The 11,380-nt window shown below is 36.7% G+C and overlaps 2 long non-coding RNA genes across 2 annotated transcripts in view; both read left to right on the forward strand.

Moving 5' to 3' along the window:
- Positions 1–3,365, forward strand: part of LOC109367106 — a 6,427-nt gene extending 3,062 nt beyond the window's left edge. The window contains exons 2-3 of the long non-coding RNA XR_004159728.1: positions 2,295–2,405; positions 3,268–3,365. This is a non-coding gene — a long non-coding RNA (uncharacterized LOC109367106). The remainder of the gene's footprint in view (positions 1–2,294; positions 2,406–3,267) is intronic.
- A 695-nt stretch (positions 3,366–4,060) lies between these two features.
- LOC116216526 lies at positions 4,061–10,183 on the forward strand. Its single transcript, XR_004159431.1, has 3 exons — positions 4,061–4,478; positions 5,955–6,048; positions 9,609–10,183. It is a non-coding gene; the product is annotated as an uncharacterized LOC116216526 (long non-coding RNA).
- The last annotated feature ends 1,197 nt before the right edge of the window (positions 10,184–11,380 follow it).

Below are 11,380 nucleotides of genomic sequence, written 5' to 3' on the forward strand. Positions count from 1 at the left end.
TTTTTTCCCCCATGGAAATTACAACAGGTGCAAAAAGCACAATAACACCATTTGATAGAGCAAATTTTCAGTCACAAAACACTATTTTGCAGCACAGTATTACCATTAGCTATGCTTTTTTTTTTCCTTTTTTTTTTTTTCTTTTTCCATATCCAGCATGCTAGGCTCACAAAATTCTGCACGGCTATCTGGAACATGCTTAGTCTTTAATGATGCTGTCTCTACTGCTGAAATGCACCACCCACTGTGCTCACATCCGCTGTTTGATCTCTGTCAATGTTCAGTGAGCATCAATCAATGTTAGTGGGTGCAATATTTCCTCGTGGAGGAATTCAGTGACACACCATTGCTTCATTTGCACTTCCATGTCAGGTGTCATTTTGTCAAACTGCCCCTCTGCTGCCATCTGTCACACAGCAACAACATGTAAAGGAATATTGGTGGGAAAGTTCAATCTCTTCTGCTGTACCACACACAGCTGCCTCTGACACTGTGGGCTGACAGAATGAAACAGGAGGCATTACTTTTGGAGTAGCACTCATATTACCAAAGATGGAGAATGTACCTAGATGTCATTTGATTTAATACCATGAAAATGCTTTCATATTTATTTGAAAATCAGAATAGCTTCATTAGTAAGTCTGCAGTGATATCTTTAATGACATTGCCAGTGAAAATGTGAAACTCATTTGGCCTCAGCAATCCAGCCCTAAGACAATGAAAATTTTCTTTTTTTCTTTTTTTTTTTGTATTAGAAATAACACAGTGTAATATCAGATACGGCAGTTGCCAAGGTAACTATTCTTTTTTTAGTTTAATAGCAGCAGGTGAATGGTTGCCTGGATATCCATAGCAATTTGCAGGGGCTCTACTAATTCACTATAGATGTACGTGTTTCTCTTTAGAATAGTGGTTCTCTTACCAAGCCTTTAGCCAAAATTCATAGAATACATGATAATCAATTAATGTTGTTCAATACTGTTAAATAATATTTTTCCTGCAGTGCTAATATTAGTACTGATTTTACTAATGTTTGAAACTCAGGATGTTTGAGCAAGGTCATATCATGTTATGATGCTTATTTTCAGATAATCACGTATTTTATTTTTTTGAGCTCGATTCCCTGATTCAAGACTATTCAAAACCTTGACTAATGAACTTTATATTTAAATCTGCAATTAATGAAGAAAAAACTGCAAGCAGAATTTCTGTATTAATTATGTCATCCTTTGGGGAGATTGGTGAGATATTTGAAAATAGCTGATGTTCCATTCTAAATTTACTGCAGCATTCTCATGGATTTAAAAGAAAATATGCCTAACAAAGAGTTGTTCACATCTTTCAGGATGCTCAGGAAGGCTCTCAGGAAATGCTGTAGAATAATTATTTTCTTGATTATGTAACTATTTTCTTGTTAAGCTGCTATTTGAATCCTGTCTATACAATGAAATACTTCCATTTAGAAGTTTCACCCTACTTCTTTATGCTGACATCCCTTTTTACATTTCATACAAAATTTTTATAGTTTAGAACTTAAGACTTTTGTGTGTAATAATTAGGTTTTAAATTAAATATAGCAATGAATTTTACAGCTTCATTCTTTTCAGTCTTTTGGCAGACCTGCAAAGAGAATCTGTTGCATCATAATAAATACAGTAATCAGAAAGTGAATCCCATTAATTTTCTGTGAAGAAAATTATAAAATTGGGACAATCTGTGAAGTTCTAAAGGTTCAATTTAAGTATATATAGAAGGCCAAATACCAGTCTCTGAATGCTATGTTTGTGGCCTCAATTCTAGCTGTTTAAATACTTCAGAATGGAGCAATCCTTCTCTAATAATTTTGAATTTACCTCTATGTGCAAAATAGCACTTCTTAAAAGAAAATGATCTTCCTGGTTCTGTTGCTGTTACAAATAAAATCAATATCCTGACAATTACTTTACAGGTAAGTAATTATTTTACATGTAAGTAACATTGCCACGTAAAACCATCAACCATCTTTATGAAAACGTAGGTAAGGCTGGTTCAAAGACACGCCTTGTAAGAACAAATTCAAAATTTTAAGTGGAATTATTCAGTAAATTGATGATGTTGATAATCTGAAATTGGGAGATGTCTCGTTCATTGCTTTCAATTTATTATTTCTATAAATATTTTCTGAACACTTGAAGGGAGAATTTGTGCTGAAAACAAATATTTCAGAGTTGACAATGAAAGTAACAAAAGTGGAGTTAGCTTTCTCTCAATTACTGAAATAAAATGCAAGGTATGGTATTTTTTTTTTTGTATAGGATATGTGGTTCTTGGCTCACAAATAAGATTGTTACTCTACTCCAGTGGAGAGTTGGAGGCAAGTAGATTTGTTTCAAGCATCTATCTTAGCCAGGACTACCATCTGACAGGTAGACTCAACATCTTGACACTACTGTAAATGTTAATGTTAGCTCTGCCTGTGTTTTGATAGCCTTGTCAGGCATTTACTCACCAATAGTACTTATTTAAGTAGGACAGACTCCTAGAATTAACGAAACTACTGTAATTCCAAGGACACTTCTTTGAAGTGTGTATAACTTCGAGCAGATACGATGACTGTTATTTTCTCTGTTTATGAATTGACACTCAGTGATATAGCTCAAATCAATGGCCAGCACCGACCAGAGAATTACACTAAGATTCTGTATTTGCTTAGAATTTACATGTAGTTAATCAGATAGTAACAAATAAATGTGTGCTGGAGGAGCTTTTATTTTTAAATTTTAATTATTGACATAAATCTCTGTCTCTTCCTCTAGTGAAGTCAAGTCTGCTAATAAACAATACCAAACTAAAAGAATATTATAATATGTAATTCCCTCTGCTTTACATAACATGTTTTTCATTAATAAAATCTCCTAGAAGAATGGAAAGTAGATTCCTTTTGAACTGACAAATTTCTGGTTATTCCAGTAGTGCAAAACTCATTCTTTGGTATGAACCAATTGATGCTCTAGCATTGAAATTCTCTGTTGTAGGGAAGCTTACTTAGCAAGGAGGTTGGACTTGATCTCTTGTGGTCCTTTCCAGCCCCTGCAATTCTGTAGTGGATGTGAGCACAGTGGGGTGGTGGTGGTGACAGCAACAGTAGGTCACTTTTGCTAGTGCAGTTTTGAATGAGTGTGGCATGCAGGCTCTTGTTTACTGCTGATGAAAATACAAAGCTATGTTTTGTAACTGAGAATTTGTTCTATCAAATTGGTGTTATTGTGCTCTTTGCATCTGTTGCAGTTTCCATGGGGAAAAAAAGTAGGATTCAGTAACTCTGGAGTGATCTACATATCTATAAAAAAATATTGGAGAGAAAAATCATGATTTCTTCTTTCAAAAGGGACTATTACTGAAAAGGTGAATTATCTGTGTATTGTCTTCAAAATATTTTTTTTTTTTTAGTTTTTAAATGTAAAGGTAGGTACTTGCTGAGAATTTTAACAAGTCTAGTGAAATAAAATTGTAATTAGTCAGTAATTAGTTGAACCTTAGAGTCCAGGAAACAGCTTTGAGAGGACTAAGTATTGCATTTGAATAGAATAACCATTTAATTTGACCTTCATCCTACTTCAGACTAGTTGTAAGATTTAACTTCTGTATCTTGATCAATAAGAAATTAATATCAGTTCATTTAAAAACTGAATATTCATAGAACTCTGTATACCATTAAGGAAAATGTATTCTACGCATTGCTCATGTTATTCATAAGTGTTCTTCTTTAAGGAAATTAGATATTAGCTCAGTTTTCACTTTGTTGATGAGCAGTAAGTAAAGTCAGAAAAATAAAAGCATTCATCTACTTATGTGAAGAGGGAGCTTCACTGTGTTCTGTGCCACAGAGACCAATTACAGAAAATCTGGTTAACCATCATACTTATGCATGGGCTAAGTCCTTTACCACTATGAACCATTCTTGCCTTCCAGATTTCATGTAATTTAATGTGCATGAGGGCAATTATTTGGCAAAAAAAAAAGGAATTTATTTTTTGTGCCAAAGCTGTCTAATATTTAGAAGGTGAGGATGAATCCCCAAGAAAAAATGTCCATAAAATTAGAGCTTCATATGAGATACTTATAATATATGTTATTATTTTAATATCCATGTATATTTGTTCCACTATCCAAGAAAAGTTTCAATCACTTAGCAATCTACACGCTGATTATCTTTGCTGTTGTGAAAGAAGAGGTAGAAATGAAGCACAGAGTGTAATTGTGAAGCACAACATTTTGCAGAGTTCTTTAGTAAAGAGAAGACTCTCAGTGTGTTTGGATGGTGTCTTAACCAAAAAGATCTCCATTATATCTGCGGTACTGCTCTCATGTTCCACTACCATTACAAAAATGGAATGTAGCTAATTTGCAGTTTTTTATTCAGTGGTTTTCATTGCTGTATGGATGATCATCTTTCTCCAGCAATGTGGAACGGAACAAATGCGAGCAAGTTGACGCTTGTAAGTTTCTTAATATATGTAGAAATGTTTCAGTGCTTCTGCTTCTATACGTGCATTTTCTTTGATCAGGTGATTACCAAAGTAAATTATTCCTGAATGTGGAAAAAGAAAAAGGTACATATATATTTGTGGGAAAACAGATGTTTAGGCTCAAACAGCCAAGGAGTAGAAATATTAGCAGATAGAAGAGCTGACGCACATAACAGAAGTGAGTTCCGTGGGCAGTAAGAGTTAAGTTGCAAAAGATTTTAATGTGTTTTGTCTAACTGGCTCATTTAACAATGAAGTTAATGAAGCCTCATGAGGATTAGAGCTCCTGAAACGTTTCTAGAAATAAGTGGTGACGAGCATAATTGTTTGCTAGGCAGTGGCAATAGAAATAATGTTATTGAATTAAATCTGATTTACTACAGTCTGCCAAACAGGACAGGATTTATCAGTGTAATTGTTTTCTCTCTTTTGATAAGGGGAGAGGGAGGCAGAAGAGGAAGAGATTTTAAGAAGGCTGTTCCCTCTTCTTACAAATAAAATAGTGATGTGCCATTTAAAAAAAGCAAACTATGATTGATTGGAGGGGAAAAAAAAAATCAATCCTACCTTGACTTTTTATAGTATTTGGTCCTTCACTTAACTGTTGGATGTGTTCACATGTCACCCAGTGTACTGTAAGGGTTCGTCTCCAGCTTTCAGTAGCTATTCTCAAGTTTTGTACAGTGTGGCTAAACACAGTCCAGGCATTTATGAGAACAGATGGTGTTTTTAACCAGCTGTACCACTGTGATGTAAAAGGAATTCCTTGTAACATAGAGGGGCACCTCATCAGCTGAGAGGAATGTGAGGAGAAGCAGTCTAAATGAGCCAGCAGAAACATCTGTTGCACTCTTAAATTTATATGAGGCTGCTCAGCTGTATAGAATTAAAATTGTTTCACTTATTTTAAGAAACCATAAAAGAGATTGATTTTAAAATTCAGTCAGCATCTATAATTTGAAATGCAACCTAAATGTTTTTTGTACTGCATTTTTACATCATGATAACATGATAATAAAATTAGAAATAAAGTAGTTTGGAACCCAAAGTTAATAAGTTTACCCTACAACTTCCGAGAAGAGTCACAGTTTGGACTATAAACGATTAAGAGATCTGAAGTACGTTTTGTATATTAATTGTTATTTAAAATTAATGAACAATCTTGAAATATCTATAACTCCTGTTTATCCAGTTTGAAAGTTTGATTCATGTTTCCATCGTCTTGGGACTAGTTAAATGGGTTTATAAATGAAGTCTCGCATTGGCTTCAAAGGTTATTTGATGCAAATAAATTATAAAATGGTTCAGTTAATCTACAGTACTTGAAATTTACAGTCCTAGCGAACTATCAGTGCTGGTAGGGTCATGACAAGAATTTCTGTATATAAAGATTGACTCAAAGATTTAGCCCAAGGATTTTATTTTTTTTTTCCCTGTGAATCATAGAATGGCTTGGATTGGAAGAGACCTCAAGAGTCATCAGGTTCCAGCCCCCCTTCTTTGGGCAAGGTTCCAACTGCTAAATCGAGTACTAGATAAGGTCAGGTTTATCTTAATAACAGAACTCTAGAGTAATTAAATAATACAGAGTTGAAGCCTCTTTTAATCTCTCTTCTTATCTGCAAACTCACTTTACTGCATGTTTACAAAGTTCTTGGGCTGTCAGTCCATGGTAAGTTTTCTATTTTTCTGAAACAGTAAACTCCACTCTTTATTCAAGTTATGTGCTAATGTGCTATCTTTGCTTTATAGCTGTTTACTTCACTAATGATCCTTTTCATTTTTTTTTTTGTCATCAGTTTCTTCTACATGTACAGCTCATTCTGCTGTTCTACTACAAATACTCTTTCCATTTATTGGTACTCTTCATAGAATCATACAATAGCCTGGGTTGAAAAGGATCACAATGGTCATCCAGTTTCAACCCCCTGCTGTGTGCAGGGTCGCCAACCAGCAGACCAGGCTGCCCAGAGTCACATCCAGCCTGGCCTTGAATGCCTTCAGGGATGGGGTGTCCACAACCTTCTTGAGCAACCTGTTCCAGTGCCTCACCACCACCACCCTCTGGGTGAAAAAATTCCTCCTAACATCCAACCTAAACCTCCCCTGTCTCAGTTTAAAACCATTCCTCCTTGTCCTATACTATACACCCTCATAAACAGCTGTTCCCCCTTCTGTTTATACGCTCCCTTCAAGTAATAGAAGGCCACAATGAGGTCTTTCCAGAGCCTTCTCTTCTCCAAGCTAAACAAGCCCAGTTCCCTCAACCTTTCCTCACAGGAGAGCTGCTCCAGTCCTCTGACCATCTCAGTGCCCTCCTCTGGACCCGCTCCAAGAGCTCCACGTCCTTCCTGTGCTGGGGGCCCCAGGCCTGGACGCCGTGCTGCAGATGGGGCCTCACAAGAGCCGAGTAGAGGGGGACAATCACCTCCCTCTCCCTGCTGGCCACCCCTTTTTTAATGCAGCCCAGAACACAGTTGGCCTTCCGGGCTGCAAGCGCACACTGCTGGCTCATGTTCAGCTTCTCGTCCACCAGGACCCCCAAGTCCTTCTCCGCAGGGCTGCTCTCAAGGAGATCTTCCCCCATTTTGTAGAAAATACCTGGGATTGCTTCAGACCAAGTGCAGCACCCTGCACTTGGCCCTGTTGAACCTCATTAGGTTCACATGGGCCCACTTCCAGGTCCCTCTGGATGGCTTCCCTTCCCTCCAATGCATCGACTGCACCACTCAGCTTGGTGTCACCTGCAAACTTGCTGAGGGTGCACTCGATGCCATCATCTGTCATTGATGAAGATGTTGAAGAGCACCGGTCCCAAGACCGACCCCTGAGGGACACCGCTTGTGACCGACCTCCACGGGTATTTCAGACTGCCACAATTTTTTAAATATGATGGATGGCGGCTTTGCAACCACATCAGCCATCTTCAACCAAATCTAACATTAGTACTACAAAGAATCTATCTCACTATCCTGATAACCATCCTTTTAAATGTGAGGGAGGCTCTGATATGCCTTAACTTTTTCATCTAACTGGTGTAATTTGGATTAACTAGTAAGATTCTAAATGCTTATATGTTGTTATTCAAAATATAATATATGCTGAAGCAGCTTGAAGAAGAAACAATTTGATACTGAGTACTGAAGTTTTCAAAACTTACTAGCAAATTACTTACGATGCTCTTCCATGTATTTAAAATGAACAGAATATTTTATTCAAGTGAAAAATTAATATTTAATAATCTTTTTTACTGCTCATTTAGGAGGAATAAGATTATTAATAGTCAGAAATTTTCTTCTGTACACTAATGAAAGAGAAACTTGAATACTTCCCATTCCTGAAGGAATACTTCTGTCAGGCTGTGTTCTGTTTGAATTCTATTATCCTTGGAAGCCCTTCTTTAAACTTTGTGTTTGACATAAATTTAATTTGGGGATTGAAATTGTCCAAAAACATGCAGACATGTATACATGTGGGCTTCTTTTATGCAAAGAAAATAAGAAGGCAGGGTCATTCACAAAATGTCAAATTATTTTTTAGTTTAACATGACTGTTGTCGTACTTGAGCTTTAGTGCACCTCGTACTGATATCCACAAGGTTCTGCCTCAAGGTGGAGCTCTTATATTTTCAGTGGCGATGAAGACATGAAAGCGTCTTATTTTCTCCCCTCTCAAATGCTGATTCTTATTTGAATAGATGTATGGGTTATGTTGATAGGCAGAAATGGCAAGCAGTCTTCCTCCCCCTCTTTTCAAGATGAGAAGTTCAGCAAAAGCTGAAGTCAGCGATGTGTCATGTGGGTGGATGGGACTAAGATGCTGACTGATTTTTATTCAATCTAACATTACCTTTCATAGTCTGAGAAAGATGCATACCTTCCATTTACAGTAGGTATCCAGCAGAATTATAACAGTCTGTGTAATAGCTGTCAAAAGCATTTTCAAATAATCAGTTTTTGGTGTTGTTTTTTTTTTTCTTAATAATTGGTAACGTTTTCCCTGAAGGTTTTGTGTGCAAGTGTGTGCATACGTGTACATATTGTGTTCTAATTAGGACTATCTGAGACAGTTATGGCAGGCTGTCAAATCAATGGGATACTAGATATATTTTAGTCTCTGCACTACAGTCTAACCTTTTAAGGACTCTGTTCTTTCAATCTGGTAAATAAATGCTGAATATTTTATACTTAATAGGCCTTTGAGTAATGCATTCCACATGACTTTATTGCTGGAATGAGACCTTCTTATCACTAAATACACAACAGTGACATGAGGTCATTTCAGCACGAAGAAATGCATGCATCTCATAAATGAACAGTTTATTGTGAAATTCATTTAAACTAGAATACTCTAAAGTAAACACCTGTGTCAGTTCTAAGGAAAATGAGTACCTGCAGGTACTCACTTATTCTAATCGTCACCCTTCAGTCTGAATTCTCTGAACATCAGCTGTATCTGAATTTGCAAATGGAGAACTCATTTCCCTCTTGTTTTTCTTCTATGATTTACAGCCCTTATTCTTTATTCTGGTCATTTTAAAAGTTAACTATTACATGTTTCAAAAGCTTTTTGCTGTTGATTGAGAGATGAGGTGCCTTGCCACATCTCAGGTCCTAACAGGCAAACAAATTACCTGCTTTGAGTTCATTCTGGGTAGACAAATTGCCTGCTCATCTCAGTTTCGACTAAGGGTGACATCTACCAGAAGTGAGGTGAAATTAAGTTGGACCTTTAAACAGGATGTAAGCTCTGAGTTGGGAGCAAGACCTAGGTGACTGCCTGATAGGCTGGGTCCATGTGGAAGAATCCACGTTTTGAACACAGTATTTTATGCGTTGCCGTTGGAGTATGTGGGTTAGAAACATTACTGATAATGGTTTTTCTCTCAGTGATGTACATGATGCTCCAGTTTAACTCTATGACTAGTTCTTATTAAAAATTACTGAAATAAAAGTATTTCCATCTGGATTAAATCCTTTGTGTGTTACTAAGCCTGTATTATATTATATATTACTTTATGTACAGAATCTGAAGGATTCTAACAGACATTTTTGGAGAAAAATCTTACTCTTGTCACAAAGTCTTTCCTTTCCTTCCCAGATTACTCCTGGACTGCCTGAGCGCTATCAAACATCCAAAATTCTTTGCTAATTTAGAAGATCTTATCCCTAGAGTGAAAAAAAGGACTGGAAATTCTGTACCCTGTGGTCCTCACTGTTATCAGAAAACAAGCCATAAAAACTAATGATCTCTAACATGTGCTTTCATGGTACTTAGAAGAAATAGTGTGATTGCATGATAGAGTTTTATGGGTTTGTCTATAAAGAAGAAATAAATATAAATGAAGAAAATCTAAGTTAAGTCATTCACTACAAAGCTGGTTTATATTTGTTGTTATGCCTTTGAACTAAAATTCATGTATTTGTGTTTGCCTTCTTGAATGGGGAGGTGAATTTCACAGTCCTACACGACTGCCTAATAAAAATGTGATGTACCAAAGTTTGTGTCCAAGCCTGCAGCTGGAACTGAAAGAGATGAAAATTGTAATAACTTTGGCTATTTACTCATTTTTATGCAACTAGCTTTGCAGCTAAGTTGTGTGGAGCTGTTTAGGAAGTTGGACCTTTAAACAGGATGTAAGCTCTGAGGTATCAACCGTTTGTCTTTGTTTTATTGGTAGGCTTCTAACTTTCAAGGTTTGAAGAAGTAAAATATTTACAAAATAAGCACTGTATTCCTGCCCATCTTTCTGCTCAGTTTGTGCTGTAGAGCTGTACTTCTTGTCCTCCTGCTCAGATTTTTATAAGTATTGCAGATGCCCTGAAGAATCCAACTGCCAGTTTCACTGTGCACTGTTGCTTCCCTGCACCCGTTCTAGCTGGCAGCTTCAGCTCAGCTCAGATTGGAGTGCCCAGTGTTGTCAGAGGCAGCTTTTATTATCCTCTCAGCAGAAGCGATCAGAAAAGCAGAGCAGAAGGAAGATGAGCTGAATACGCTTCTAACAGGCTAATAAGGGTGAGTTCATAAATCCAGCCAGATTTGAATATCTGAAAAGCATACTAACGTTCACAGTTTCTGAGAAGGGCTTGCTGTGCTGCTCAGTCTTTGTGCCAGAGCTATGTAGGTGGATAACCCATTTTCACAAAGATATTTCTCCCCTTCTGTTAGGCAAAGATACGTCATTAGGAAAGAATCCCTGAAATTTATGGGCTGCAGACCTGTGTGTATTTTTCTTCCTTTACTGACATTTTATAAGTACAGACAAAGCAGTGAGTAGAATATTCAAAACATAGCCCTATTTTTATTAATTCTTGTGACAGATTTTAGCTTATTAAAGCATTACAGATTTCCAATGCTGTTATCATGGACAAAAAAAAAAAAAAATTAGTCTAAAGAAATCATAAAGAATAATTTAACTATGTTAAGAGGCTTCATCAGAAAGTTGAAATATAAATGACAGCCATTTTCATGACAGACAGTTTCCTGGACATATCCTATTCTTCCTCTCCTTCAGTCCTGTGTTCTCCCCACCATCTCTAGCTTCCTCTATACTTTTCAGAAAGAATGGCCTTGGAATACTTCCATGGGATTTCAGAATGCTATGAAAACCTGCAAATATCAGCTGCACTTGCTCAGAGGATTCTGTGCTGATTGAGTAGCTGTGATTGTTGCAGGAAGTTCAGTGTTTAAAAAGGTTGACTGAGAGTGGAAGCAAAGTTAAGTCAGATGCATGATGAAAAAATAACACTTGTATAGAAGAAGTCCTATGCAGGATTCTCTTCTCTGAACTGATTTTCCAGAATAAACAATTTGTATGAAGGAAGGAAAAACTGGAAGAAAAAAAAGCCAAGAATTCGTAAAATTAATTCTTC

Source organism: Meleagris gallopavo, chromosome 4, assembly GCF_000146605.3.
Source record: "Meleagris gallopavo isolate NT-WF06-2002-E0010 breed Aviagen turkey brand Nicholas breeding stock chromosome 4, Turkey_5.1, whole genome shotgun sequence".
NCBI classification, from domain to species: Eukaryota; Metazoa; Chordata; class Aves; order Galliformes; family Phasianidae; genus Meleagris; species Meleagris gallopavo.